This window comes from Sinocyclocheilus rhinocerous, unplaced genomic scaffold (assembly GCF_001515625.1).
Source record: "Sinocyclocheilus rhinocerous isolate Xijiao unplaced genomic scaffold, SAMN03320098_v1.1 scaffold3323, whole genome shotgun sequence".
In the NCBI taxonomy this organism is placed as follows: Eukaryota; Metazoa; Chordata; class Actinopteri; order Cypriniformes; family Cyprinidae; genus Sinocyclocheilus; species Sinocyclocheilus rhinocerous.
This window is the reverse complement of record NW_015662926.1, coordinates 299,766-315,380: the sequence shown is the minus strand read 5'-3', so window position 1 is coordinate 315,380 and position 15,615 is coordinate 299,766. Positions and strand designations below refer to the sequence as shown.

General features: G+C 38.0%; 1 pseudogene; it reads right to left on the bottom strand.

Annotated features, from left to right (window-relative positions):
- Positions 1-3,394: 3,394 nt before the first annotated feature.
- The window catches only part of LOC107728376 (uncharacterized), a 15,685-nt pseudogene continuing 3,464 nt past the window's right edge, over positions 3,395-15,615 (bottom strand).

Sequence of the window (15,615 nt, the reverse complement as noted above, 5' to 3'; positions counted from 1 at the left end):
TATTACACTTCTTTTTTCATTACATGTTACCCCAAAAACACATTAATATGCAAACTAGATTTAGTTTATAGATACATTGTATATAATGAGAAAACCCGTTTATGGCCATTTTACACACATTTTGCAGAAAGAAAAATGGTATTAAATCACTCAGTTATAACATAGTTGAGAATCATCTTTATACAAAGTTTGGTAAAAAAAAACATTCTGAAAAATAAAAATGTATTGGTGATTTTAAAAATCTCTTATTTTTGCCTATGCATGTTCATTCATGTCTTTTTATTTATTTTTTAAATTGAGTCCCGATGTCCTCTACCGAGGACATAGCATAACTTATGAATGAAATATCATTTAAAAAAAAAAAAAAAGTTTTAAAAAAAAATTTTATGCTCTAAACAATGTAAAGACATGAAAAAAACTATTTTTTTCCTAAAAATATTTTCTCGGATCTTAAGAGGTTAATTTGTTTATCTAATTTGAGACTATTATCAAGGTGGAAACCAAGATCTTTGAGTAAAGATCTGAAGTAAGATATGGAGTAAGTGTGCCAAGGTCAATAGAGTCTTCACCTGAATGCTCTTTTGGCCCAAATTGAATGGTTTGGGTTTTATCGTCATTAAGTAGGCCTAAAATAAAATTATTTGTAAGCCACACTTTGATTTCGAGCAGACAGGCTTCCAGTCTTTTATATGCTAAGTTATCATTACGTTTTATGGGTATTTAGAGTTGTGTATCATCTGCATAGCAGTGGTATGATACCCCAAATTTACTCATAATAGATCCCAGAGGTAGCATATACAGTACACCACAAGTAAGTTGAGCCATCGAGGATGAAAGGGCACCTAAACTAACAGAAAAACTTCTATTAGACAGGAAAGATTGAAACCATTTCAAAATTGTACCAGAGATGCCGATCGAGCGTTCAAGCTGGGATTAAAGAATCATGTGGTCCACAAAGTCAAAAGCTGAACTCAAATCTAACAACACTAATGCCATGGTATCACCAGCGTCTGTGGTCATTAAAATATAATTAAAAACATTTAAGAGCGCAGATTCAGTACTGTGCAAGGTTTTAAAGCTGGATTGAAAAATGTCAGAGATGGAGTTAATTTGTAGATAGTTTTGCAACTGAATGAAAACAGCTTTTTCAAGAATTTTGGATTAAAATGGCAAATTGGAGATGGGTCTATAGTTTGCATACATTGCTGCATCAAGTGAGGGTTTTTTGAGAATTGGGGTCGCAGTAGCAAGTTTAAAACAGGCTGGAACTGTCCCGTCTGACAGACAATTATTAATAATACATAAAATATCTGGACCAACTGTATCGAAGATCTGCTTTAGAAAACGGGAAGGAAGAATGTCGTGAGGAGAAGAAGTAGGTTTAAATTTTAAAGCGATTTCTCTACATGTCTGAAGAGAAACCAGCGCAAATTCACTCCACTGTGAGCAGGAGAAAGAGGGATCGGATACAGGTTGTATCACGTAAACACTTGGGCTCGAATAGTTTTGATTTTGTCAGAAAAGAAGTTGAGAAACTTTTCACACTCAAAAGAAGAGATAACAGATTAAGACTTAACAGAAGGATTGAGGACAGAATCAATAGTTGAGAACAGCGTTCTAGAACAGTGAGAGTTTTTTACAATAATATCAGATAAAAATTTATGTTTTGCAGTCCTGACAGCCTTTTGGAAGTTAGAGAATTAAGTATTCTTTAAAAATCCATTTGTCACACAGCAGAGTGGTTTAAAATAAAATAGTGGTGATTCAAATTTTGGAAAACTTTTAGAGGAATGGTGACACTAAAATATGTCATATACATTCATAGAAATATTAAAATAAAATCTTGTTGTTAATCAAAAAAGTTTCATGGACTCTGTATCAACTACCCAAATAAGAACTGAAATAGCATTTAAGACATTAGAATAATGAAATTAGCCTATCATGTAATTGGCAGGGTGTTGATGTTTGTTTAAGTGTTTGATTGAATGAAGCTTTCAGGAGGTGTACTCTGACGTATTGGTCAAGTGAGTTGTGTCAAGTCAAGTCAAGTCAAGTCAAGTCAAGTTTATTTGTACAGCGCTTTTCACGATACAAATCATTGCAAAGCAACTTTACAGCAAATTAAGTTTCTACAATATTTAGTGGTAGCTTATCAGTGGTGACTGTCAATTAATGTACATATGGCAGAAATGTACGGAAAAATCAATTTAAGACGTAATAAAACAGACGATGAACACTATTAACAGCAATTATTATATGATGCAATCAAACTTATAGCAAAATGTGGTAGTTCTGTATGTTGTTTCAGGGTTGGCATCATCTGAGGTCCTCTGAGGGGTTGGCATCATCTCTTCTCAGGTGTTCTGGATCCAGACTGAAGCTTGTGTAAATCCTAGTTACCACGGGATGTCAATCAGGGATGTAGTCTGACGGGGCTCATGCTTATTCAATTTGAATAACACGACACTAATCTATGTCGTCAGGACTCTAAACACAGATAATGAGATTCACCTCCCCCTTAATGAGGTTTGACAACTGCTTCACACTAATTGTCTGCAGATGTTTGTGTATTTGTAAAGCTCTATTGTGGTGGTAATTAGGACTAATGTTAACCAAAGACACAAACAAGCTTTATCTAGCACTTGTCTAACACAAACATACATCTACAAACTACTCAAGATGATTGCCATGTTGAGAAGTGTTGCAGAGGAATGTTTTCCTGAATTATTTTATTTAATATTTCAGTTATTTATTTTTTATTTTTTACAATGACACACATCCTTCTGATATGTTTGGCTGAACTACAGAAGTTTTCTGATTAAGTTTTCTAAATGACACTTATTTGGTTGACAGAAGATTTCACTTTCAGGTAATTTCACCCATACCCTTAATAGTGTGCATTGTAAACCCTAATGTTCAAAATAATTAATTGGTTTGAGTAGGGCAAACTTAAATTAAACTTAAGTTCAGTCAAATTAACTTTAAACAAATTTAATTAACTGTTTGATTGTTTTGAGTTTTATGAATTAATTTCTTTTGATTTAGACAAGCTCAAATTTAACACAAACTGGACTGGGATTTCTATTTCCCAACATGCTTTGCCATGGCACTCAAAAGGGAGAGTAAATGCTAAAATTAGTGTTATATAATATTTTTTGTGCACGATTGTCGGCTCTTCTATTTTTTTGTCTGCAAACACAGCTGAATTGTTGAACTTGAAATGGGTGGGCTGTCCCTTTTTATTCTTTTGACAGGGCAGATCTGCTGCTTTGTGTCCATGAACTTTCCTTTAGCCGCCATGAAGTTGTCTTTTAGCTCTTTAATGTTTTTTGCCTCTGTTTTTGTTAAATGTCACCAAAATGATGATGTTCTCCACGACATCTTTGCCAAAAATTTATAAGACTGAGTCAAAGATGTACCTCTGGTTGGCACTTACAGGGGTTCTATTTGCTTTCATCACCTCTACCTCTTGTTCAAAATTCTCATTTTGTGCCATGTTCTCACTCTCATTTTCCAAACATTGCTTGAATTTTTTGATCTCACTCAGTTTAGAGAGACCAGCAGTTATTTGACGGGTCAGACTTGTCATGGCTTTCTCAAGGCGCTCTCGTTCCTCTAAGACCTTTATAGTCATTGACAGATCTTTGCTTTCAATGGTCCCCAGTGTCTTGAAAAAAGCCTTCATCTGTTTGAAGGTTTTGTCCCAGACAAGCTGTCAGTTTATCTCCTCCATCATCATCTGAATCGCTGTCAGAGGTTGTCGGCTCTTCTATTTTTTTGTCTGCAAACACAGCTGAATTGTTGAACTTGAAATGGGTGGGCTGTCCCTTTTTATTCTTTTGACAGGGCAGATCTGCTGCTTTGATGGCTTCTAGAACTGGGGTGTCTTTACCATCTGCAAATGTCACCAAAATGATGATGTTCTCCACGACATCTTTGCCAAAAATTTATAAGACTGAGTCAAAGATGTACCTCTGGTTGGCACTCAGGCGGGCAAGAGAGGCTTGGACAACGAAGCAGATGGCATCAATGTGATCGATTCCCAAAGGGCTACAAAGAAAGCTTTTGACCTGCTCTGTAATAAGTTTATCATGTGCGATTCCTCTTGTATCACCAAATCCAGGTGTGTCTACAATTGTGAGAGAATAGGGAATTTGAAAGCCAGGCTGATTGTACAGCTCAAAAGATGAGACAATAGATGTCTGACTCTCAGCTTGTGTGCGATTGGTCACTTCATTGATTAGTTTGAAGCGATATGCATCCTGCCATTTTACACCTAGTATGTAATTGATCATCACATTGATGAGTGTGGTTTTTCCTGCACCTGTTGATCCCAAAAGAAGAATTACTTTGTTTTTCGCATCCTCCACCTTTCTTCCGAACACATACTGATTAAAACTTACATTCTCTGACATTTTTTTGTGTAGCATCAGTGAATGGATTGACGGATTGCCTTTTTCTATTCGTGAAGATTGATTCAAGAACAACCCACTCCCATCCTTTTTTGATTTTTACCCTTACAACTGGCCGAAAACACAGTTTCAGGACTGGAGAGACTCACTCCATCATTTCCACAGTTTGCAAAAACTCTGACCATGTAAATTGTGTCTCCTTTTAGTCCCTGAAGAGTGCACTCCCTGTTTGTAGATTTCCAAGGTTTTTCATTTGCATGATCCTTTGTGCATTCTCTGAACTCCAAAAAATAAAGAATGCTTGAGCTCCATACAGTAGAGCTGTAACAACATGTGTGGCCGAGCCCTCCTGAAATACATTGCAGTGCTTTACGTTCCCTTCCCCAAGATGCTCCATAGTTAACTGCTCAAAGCGTGAGGTTGTATAATGCTGTAAGGTGACTCGAGACTGATGTTTCGATGACTTCTTGTTATTTAAATAGTCTGCTGATCCTTTCACACTGACTAATCCACCCAGAAAGCTGGCTTCAAGAGATGCAGAGACATTAAAAGCATTGACTTTGTCTTCACTTGAATCTGTGGCAATAATTTTGAAGTCAGTGTTTTGCTGTGGCCGTACATTAATATTCTTCTGCAGCATCTCAGCATCCCAAAGGGTTATTCCTTGAGGGAAAAATTGTATATTAATCATTAGTTAGCCCAAATATAAAGCACAAATTAATAAAATAGACCTTCTGATTGTTTCCTCCCCTGTGTCATCTGTTAGTGTGTCCGTGTGGCTTTGATTACCTGGAATGAGGACATCTCTTCGGCAGTCATAAAGCATTCCCAACTGAAAAGGTCGGCCAAGACAAGCCAGTTCAATTATCTCAAGGTCAGACATCTTACTAGTGAAAAAGTCCTGGATTTATTATATATTTACTTACACACATATGACTGAAAACAATATTGCATTAACAACAAAACAGAAATTAAAAAAAAAGTTCTAGAGCATTCATTGGGTCATCCTTAAATATGAGTAAGATAATCTTGAAACAGTGCTGGTGAAAAGTTACTGGCAGCCTTATATTTCAGGACTGTTTTTTCCCCAGGTATTAAACTGTTTCTTGTTATGATTTTAAATCTGTATTTAACCTCAGAACGATCTCAAAGTAAAAAGAGGAGCTAAAGTCTGATTTTGTGGTGGCTGTGGTTCAGGCCGTTTCTAGGCATAAACAAAGTAGCAAACTAGGCGGTCGCCTAGGGCACGACCAGCAGGAGGGGGCGCCAATGAGCGCACGTACTGGCACTACATTTTAGCAGGGTTGTGATAAAGAGTGGCACGGCCACCCTGGAATATGATTGCCACTCCCACTGTACCCCTCACCTCTATTGTATTGTAAACAACGGCGTCGTTAATATCGCTTATCAGTTTGAGCCCGATTGAGAAGCAGAGGATGTTATTGAAGAGGATCGTGCAGAACCTGTGCAAGCACGGCTTTTAATGGTAGGGCTATCAGGACTGGAGAGACTCACTCCATCATTTCCACAGTTTGCAAAAACTCTGACCATGTAAATTGTGTCTCCTTTTAGTCCCTGAAGAGTGCACTCCCTGTTTGTAGATTTCCAAGGTTTTTCATTTGCATGATCCTTTGTGCATTCTCTGAACTCCAACACATAACCAGTGACCAGAACATCCTCACCCACAGATGTAGGAACATCCCAGACAACAGTTGCAGACTCAGATTCTACTTGTTTTATTGTAGGTGCTCCAGGAGGAGCACATGGACGAGTCCTGAAGAATGATGTTGTGTCACTTGTCAGACTTACTCCTGGACGACACACAGCCTTGCAGGTAAAACAATATTCTTTATGTGGTTTTAACTGATTGACAGTGACCTGATCAGAAACCCCATTAGTATCCACATCTGTTCATTCAGAGCGCTGTGCAGACTGATATGAAATACAGTACGAGTCCACACAGCTAACCCCACGGTCAGGAGGTTTGATTTGCAGATGTATGCAGTCATGCTCAGCACTCAAGAAACCCGGCATTGGTGGTTTTGAGGAAAGCTCATACTGTGAGCTGATGAGTCTTCCTCTTTCATAAACATTAATTGAAGAGGCAGTGCTGAGTTTGTCTGGGATTGATGCAATGCAGAATTCAATGTTCTTTCTTCCTTTATTGGCTTGTTTAAAATCTAGGAAGGCCTGTATGGTTTCCCTGGTCAATGTAGTTGCGTCTCCTGATGAAAATCATTTCTCTGTCTTCTTTGAGGAGTTTTGATCAAAACTTATTTGCTCTCCATTGTTACAGGATTGTGCCTTCAGGTAATTCTCCAAATCTGAAAGGTACAGTTCCTTTTCATTTAAGGAGGTGAGTGCAAAAGCTATCACATAGTTATTGGATGCTTTCAAGACAACTTTGTCCAAGTCATTACTGGATGAAAGAACTTGTCAATTTTCTCTTGTTCCATTTCATTCATTTTCAAAGATTCCTGACCCTCTACTGATATTAAAGGTATCTTTTTGATTGATACTTGGAGGTCACCTTGTATCTTTTGATGGTTTTCATTGGACGAAACCTCACGATCAAAAATAAAGAACGCTTGAGCTCCATACAGTAGAGCTGTAACAACATGTGTGGCCGAGCCCTCCTGAAATACATTGCAGTGCTTTACGTTCCCTTCCCCAAGATGCTCCATAGTTAACTGCTCAAAGCGTGAGGTTGTATAATGCTGTAAGGTGACTCGAGACTGATGTTTCGATGACTTCTTGTTATTTAAATAGTCTGCTGATCCTTTCACACTGACTAATCCACCCAGAAAGCTGGCTTCAAGAGATGCAGAGACATTAAAAGCATTGACTTTGTCTTCACTTGAATCTGTGGCAATAATTTTGAAGTCAGTGTTTTGCTGTGGCCGTACATTAATATTCTTCTGCAGCATCTCAGCATCCCAAAGGGTTATTCCTTGAGGGAAAAATTGTATATTAATCATTAGTTAGCCCAAATATAAAGCACAAATTAATAAAATAGACCTTCTGATTGTTTCCTCCCCTGTGTCATCTGTTAGTGTGTCCGTGTGGCTTTGATTACCTGGAATGAGGACATCTCTTCGGCAGTCATAAAGCATTCCCAACTGAAAAGGTCGGCCAAGACAAGCCAGTTCAATTATCTCAAGGTCAGACATCTTACTAGTGAAAAAGTCCTGGATTTATTATATATTTACTTACACACATATGACTGAAAACAATATTGCATTAACAACAAAACAGAAATTAAAAAAAAAGTTCTAGAGCATTCATTGGGTCATCCTTAAATATGAGTAAGATAATCTTGAAACAGTGCTGGTGAAAAGTTACTGGCAGCCTTATATTTCAGGACTGTTTTTTCCCCAGGTATTAAACTGTTTCTTGTTATGATTTTAAATCTGTATTTAACCTCAGAACGATCTCAAAGTAAAAAGAGGAGCTAAAGTCTGATTTTGTGGTGGCTGTGGTTCAGGCCGTTTCTAGGCATAAACAAAGTAGCAAACTAGGCGGTCGCCTAGGGCACGACCAGCAGGAGGGGGCGCCAATGAGCGCACGTACTGGCACTACACACTTACAAGTATACTACTAGTACACTGATATTTGTATACTTGCTACATAAAGTATACTTAAAAAATATACTTGAACTTTACTTAAGTATACTTAATAAAATAAACTTGAAGTATACTACTTTTTGGTAAGGGGACTCTTGAGAAATTTGACTTTGCATCATTAAAGAGACAAAAACCAGCTTAAAATTACTCTTAAATGCTTAAATTCAGTATTCTTGATGAGGTTTGATCCATATATGAATGAAGGCTATGGCTATAAGGCACTAACAGCTTTCTTCATTTTCAGAATTTTCAGGGCAACAGTCTTCATTCTCTTCTCTCTCTCCACCATCATTTGGCGCTCTTTTTCAAGCAAATTTTCCCCTTTAGCAATCTTTTCCAGGATAAGAGTTTCTTGTTTCATCTTCTCAAGTCCAACAATGCGGTCCTCAAAGCCAGGACTTTTCTCCTCTTTCTCGGTTTTAATCAGGATTTCGAGATATTCGGCTGTGGAGAGAGAATTTGGCTTCAGTGCAATTTCATCTAGTCTTCTTATGCAATCAGAGGACAATTTGATCAACTTCATTAGTTTGTCCTCAATTCCATGGAATTCCTTTTCAAGTGCATCAAGCATTTGCTTTGTGTCCATGAACTTTCCTTTAGCCGCCATGAAGTTGTCTTTTAGCTCTTTAATGGATTTTGTCTCTATTTTTGTTTCATGACAGATCTTTGCTTTCAATGGCCCCAAGTGTCTTGAAAAAAGCCTTCATCTGTTTGAAGGTTTTGTCCCAGACAAGCTCAGTCAGTTTATCTCTTCCATCATCATCATCATCTGAATCGCTGTCAGAGGTTGTCGGCTCTTCTACATTCAGAGCTCTGTGCAGACTGATATGAAATACAGTACGAGTCCACACAGCTAACCCCACGGTCAGGAGGTTTGATTTGCAGATGTATGCAGTCATGCTCAGCACTCAAGAAAACCGGAATTGGTGGTTTTGAGGGAAGCTCATACTGTGAGCTGATGAGTCTTCCTCTTTCATAAACATTAATTGAAGAGGCAGTGCTGAGTTCGTCTGGGATTGATGCAATGCAGAATTCAATGTTCTTTCTTCCTTTATTGGCTTCTTTAAAATCTAGGAAGGCCTGTATGGTTGCCCTGGTCAATATAGTTGCGTCTCCTGATGAAAACCATTTCTCTGTCTTCTTTGAGGAGTTTTGATCAAAACTTATTTGCTCTCCATTGTTACAGGATTGTGCCTTCAGGTAATTCTCCAAGTCTGAAAGGTATGGGTCCTTTTCATTTAAGGAGGTGAGTGCAAAAGCTATGACATAGTTATTGGATGCTTTCAAGATAACTTTGTCCAAGTCATTGCTGGATGAAAGAACAGGGACATCTTTCATGATGTCGAGGTATGATCTAACAACATTCATCTCTCGCTCTCGCTCATTTAGATACTTGGTTACCAGAGCACCTTTAAATGGGGATATTTCTTTGTCATTCAGGGCATCAATAAGCTCCTGTTCTTCTTTTCCTCCACCCCTTATGGATGGAAGAAGCCTGCAGAGATGTTTCTGAAAAACAATTTTGTACTCTGAACAGAGGTCTTTACAATTACTGATCTTAGCTGTGATTTCAGGGAATTGAATGGCAATATTGTCCCTCATCAGATCTTGACATTGATTGTCACAATTATGCAGTTCATCCATGATCCGTTGGGCACGTCGTAATAGGCTAACACTGATCTCCCGGACTAACTGAGTGGCTGCCGAATCTAGTTTTTTCAGAGGGTAAAGCCACACGGTCATGGGCACAGCATTCTCTCCATGTTCACCCAACAGTTTTGGTGGCTCTGAGTACACCTTGATGGCATCGACATAGGAGACTGGATTGATTTCCAGAGCAAAATCTCCATGAAAAGTGCAGCTAAACTTGTCAATTTTCTCTTGTTCCATTTCATTCATTTTCAAAGATGCCTGGCCCTCTATTGATATTAAAGGTATCTTTTTGATTGATGCTTGGAGGTCACCTTGTATCTTTTGATGGTTTTCATTGGACGAAACCTCACGATCAAAAATAAAGAATGCTTGAGCTCCATACAGTAGAGCTGTAACAACATGTGTGGCCGAGCCCTCCTGAAATACATTGCAGTGCTTTACGTTCCCTGCCCCAAGATGCTCCATAGTTAACTGCTCAAAGCGTGAGGTTGTATAATACTGTAACGTGACTCGAGACTGATGTTTCGATGACTTCTTGTTATTTAAATAGTCTGCTGATCCTTTCACACTGACTAATCCACACAGAAAGCTGGCTTCAAGAGATGCAGAGACATTAAGAGCATTGGCTTTGTCTTCACTTGAATCTGTGGCAATAATTTTGAAGTCAGTGTTTGGCTGTGGTCGTACATTAATATTCCTCTGCAGCATCTCAGCATCCCAGAGGGTTATTCCTTGAAAAAAATAATTAAAAAAATAATTTAAAAAACGCTTGTTTAGTCTTCAAATATGCGGTTTGTTAATAAAGATAACATCTATTTAAACATTTTCTTAAGTTTTCGGAGATGTGAGCTCCAGGGTGTCAGTGGCCGCAGTGCGATTTTGCTTATATATATATATAATATTAAAACGGGTTAAGATATGGACATGAAAATGTATTTCATTACTGTATATACATATACAAAGTCATGTGAAAAAGAAAGGACACCCTATTGAATTCCATGGTTCTCTGTATCAGAACATAATAAAAAAAAAATCATCTAGTCCTTGGCAGGTCTCAAGATTTTGAAAATAAAATCTCAGATGAACAACAACACATAGCATATCACACTGTGCCATTATTTATTTGATAAAAGCTAGGCCAAAATGGAAAAGCCATGTTTGACAAACTAAGGACACTCTTCCTTTAAACATAGGAATTAAGAAGGTAAGTAACAGTCAGGCACTGCTAATCAAAGGTATTTGATTAACTGATCATCAGCAAGTGTGAGCACCTCTATAAAAGCAAACGTTTTGGCCGTTTGCTAGTCTGGAGTCTTCAGATGTGTGTTAACCCAATGCCAAAGAGGAAAGACATCAGCAATGATCTTACAGAAGCAATTGTTGCTGCCATCAATCTGGGAAGGGTAATATGGCCATTTCCAAACAATTTTTGAAGTCCATCATTCCACAGTGAGGAAGATTATTCACAAGTGGAAGACATTCAAGACAGACACCAATCCTCGCAACCCCAGGAGTGGACGAAATTCACCCCATGATCAGACCATACAAGACTCTGAGAAATTGCAGACAACCCAAGAACTACACCTCAGACTCTACAGGCCTCAGTTGACATGTTAAATGATAAAGTTTGTGACAGTACTATTAGAAAAAGACCAGACAAGTATGGCATGTTTGGAAGTGTTGCCAGAAGAAAGCCTCTTCTCTCTAAAAAGAACATGGCAGGATAGCTTAGGTTTGCAAAGTTGCATCTGAACAAACCCTAAGACTTCTAGAACAATGTCCTTTGAAGAGACGAGACCAAAGTGGAGATGTTTGGCCATAATGCACAGCGCCACATTTGGTGAAAGCCAAAAGACACCATTGAGTCGACAGTGAACACCTCTGTGTTTCCAAAGTATTAGAGAGTCAAATGTGAGGCCATCCGTCTGACAGCTAAAGCTTGGCCAAAATTGGGTCATGCAACAGGACCATTATCCCAAGCACACCAGCAAAGGTGTTGCAATAGCCCGTTTAATGTCCAGACCTCATTTAGACTGAAATGCTGTGCATCAACAAATGCCCACAAACCTCAATAAACTGGAGCAGCGTTGTAAAGAAGTGTGTGCCAAAATTCCTCCAGAATGATGTGAGAGACTGAAAAAGTCTTACAGAAAATGATTACTTGAAGTTATTGCTGCTAAAATAGATCTACAATTAACTGAATCATAGGGTGTCCTTATTTTGTCACCCTTGGATTTTCCATATTGGCTTTATTTTTGCTAAATAAATAATGACACAGTGTGATATGTGATGTGTTGTTCATCTGAGGTTTTATTTTCCAGATTTTAAGACCTGCCAAGGACCAGATGATTTTTTAAGATGTCCTGATACAGAAAACCATGGAATTCAATAGGGTGTCCTTTCTTTTTCACATGACTGTGTGTGTATATACATATATTTATACAACAGTTCTTTCTGGTACTCGAATATGATTGGCTGATATAAGAGTGCGATATTAGTGATAACAGAACTCATTTTCCCACCGTTTCACTGTTTGTTTCACTCTGCTTCCTTTATTTCTTACAGCGAGTGTCATGGCAGACGCCCAAATCCACTACAATTTAAAAAATAATACTGTTTTTGTGTCACGGAATGTAGTTTTAAGAGTTTTTTAGGCGAATGTACTTGTTTAGATAACGTCTAATAAAGATAATGTCTATTTGAAAATTTGCTTCAACGTTTTCGGAGATGTGAGCTCCAGGGCGTCAGCGGCCGTTCAGCGCTCATGAACCTGCAGAGAGCAGTCTCACCTCGGCCAGGTCTTCTGGAATTTGCCGCTGGCTCTGATGTCTCTTTGTTAATAAAGATAACATCTATTTGAAAATTTGCTGCAACGTTTTCGGAGATGTGAGCACCAGGGCGTCAGCGGCCGTTCAGCGCTCATGAACCTGCAGAGAGCAGTCTCACCTCGGCCAGGTCTTCTGGAATTTGCCGCTGGCTCTGATGTCTCTATAGTGGTTAAAACTTAAGATATAATTCGTTTTGGGTAAATCTAACGGGCAGTCTTTGGTCTCATTAATCTATTATCTGTTCCAGAGCATATAGTTTTGGCTGAGGGCAAAATCTCATCACGTTATATTTTATGTAACTTCAATGTAGTATATCAGAGCGCCTTTCTACCTTTGACTGAATTGCCTAGCAACTCTTATGATGGCTGTTGTTGTTTATTAAATATTATTATTCAATATATAATATTTTATATAAATAATAGTAGTATTTAGTATTGGGAAACAGTGTGTGTGTGTGTGTGTTCGTGATGGTGATTGTAGTTACATTATTCCGCCTTTAGATGGCGACAAGAGACTTTTTATGAGCGAGTCAGCAGTAAAGAGTTTTATATTGAAAGAGATTGAAACGCTGTTGTAAACAAGGAAGTTGTTTTTACTTTTAACAACAGCTTGTAAGAGGCAGCCAACAAATGCAGTGAGCAGTGCTGTCATCGGAAATCATTAACAGATGACAGGACATTAGCCTACGACAAAGATAGCCTATCGCTTTCCTCATCGGACATTCAAACTCATGTTTCTATTGTGAATATGAGATTGAGCTGAAAAATGAATGCTGTATAAGATGCAGGTAAACACATAAATCGCTCAGTCAATCTCTCTCTCATAATACTCGACTCCACATAATACACTGCTTTTAATACATACAATAAGATTTGATTCTGTGGCGGAAGAAAGTTGTTCTGCACAAAAGAGGGTTTTAAAGGCACTCCGTTGTTGTTTCTTATTCATTTACACACTCGTGTCGTCGAACTGTCGTACATCACACTCGTAGCCGTGATATATGGCTGTATATCGGCACGCTGTGATATCTCACGGCTATTCATGTGAAATTGTGGTTACAACTGATAATCAATACACCAAAAGTTGCTGTGTGGCGTTCTGCACCTCTAATAAGTAAAAAAAAAAAACAACAACAAAAAACGGACATTTTATGTAATGCCGAATAAACAGACAGAGCCGGCAAGGAGAACGGTAGTTATGGAAATACCACGTATGAAATATGTCAAGCTTAATATTGATATTCATATTCACATTTACCCTGCCATGCAGTCGCAATGACCTGTCATTACAGACCCGACCCCCTGCACCGCAAACCCAGGTCTGATGGGGCTTTAGTAACCCTCCATGGCATCACATCACAACGAAATTAATAAATGTCGCTACATGATATTTTGTGATGTTATTGTCATAACCTATTAAAACATTTATTTCATATTATTACAGACAATCCCTTACGAAAATTAACCATGGTTTTACTATAGGAAAATAGTAACCATGTTTTTTTTTTGTTTTTTTTTAATGCATTAATGATTACCATTTGTATAACCAGTTTTACTACAAATACAAATGGTTACCATCTAGCCTTAACCCTCCTTTCCCACATACTGGCAAACCGGAAGCGTTAGCATTAGCCGTTAAGCTTTTTTGTCTAAAGGTTGCAGGCTTGCCTTCTAGTGGCTTTGGAAGAATGGACTACTTGCACAACTACTTCCTTGTTCTATTCAGCACGGCTCGGGAGTTTCCGGTCAGCGTTTAGCACACCTACATCCAGACCATTCTTTATGAGAAAGCAGATTATACTATGTTTTAGGGGTGGATTTTAAAAAAAAACAATTAGTCATATTCTCTGCGTTAACATTAATTATCTTCAACCTGCTGAAATGTTCCTATGAATATATTTATCTTTAAAACATGCATTCTGAATAATAAATAAATATATTTCCCCACTATCCTGCCGAGGTCCAGTGCTTGTCTTCACATTTTTCTCTTACTGATCATATTTTATGCCTGTTGAATTTACAATTTTAAATGAATTTGACTGATAAGCACCCTTATGAAAAATAACCATGGTTTTACTATAGTAAAAGTGAAGTAACCTTTTTTTCTTTTTCTTTTTTTTTTGCAGTTTACCATTTGTATAACCAAATTTAAACACCATGGTTAAACTATGGTTAGTGTAGCAAAACCCAAGTATAATTGTGGTTTATTATGGTTTAACTACAATTGCATATTTAAACATATTTAAATATGCCTTTACCGTTAAATGCAATTGTCTCTCCTTAAACTCTGCAGTATACGTTTATAGAAGCATTAAAAATAAAACTTACTAAATAAAATTATATATAGGCTACAGAAAGTGAGCAAAGAGCGCTCCCTAAGCTGTTATTCACTTCAGCTACAGCGCGAATGGCTATAATGCGCAATGCTGCAAATCGAATTGTAAATAGGACCCGCAGTCCGCCCGTGCCTATTGATTCCCCGACCAAACCCGTTTATATTGGCTAATCAAATGGTTAAATTTTACCCGTGGGGAGCCACTACGCAGGACTCTGGTTTACATTGCACTGCGAAAGGTATGATCAGGAATAAGTGACTGAATCGCATTGGAGGTTGCATCACCACATATTGTAAAAAGTTTTATTAAAATAATCAAATTACATTTATTTTCAAACTAAATATCACACGCATTTATCATTCAGTCGGGTGCTTTTAAATATGATAATGTAACTTGCAACTATAATGCAACTTGTGTAGATTTATGGAGTAAAAAGGCTTGACTGCTTCATTTTGGCTATATTTGTATACTTTTACAATCTAATCAATCTCAGCATGCTTTAATTTAGTGTCGCTAGACGTTTGCGTCAAGGTTAAATTAAGGCCCCGTCCACACGGAGACACGTTTAGCTGTATATGCATAAATTTTGTATCGGCATTTCGTCCACACGGTTCTCGCGATTTGGGAGAGTGAAACCGATATTTTTTGAAACCGGGTTCCAGAGTGGATAAATCTGAAAATGCCGCCCTTGCGTTTTCGTGTGGACAGCGAATCCGTATATTTTCTGAAACGATGACGTCATCAGCCCACATCTCGCCCCTAGT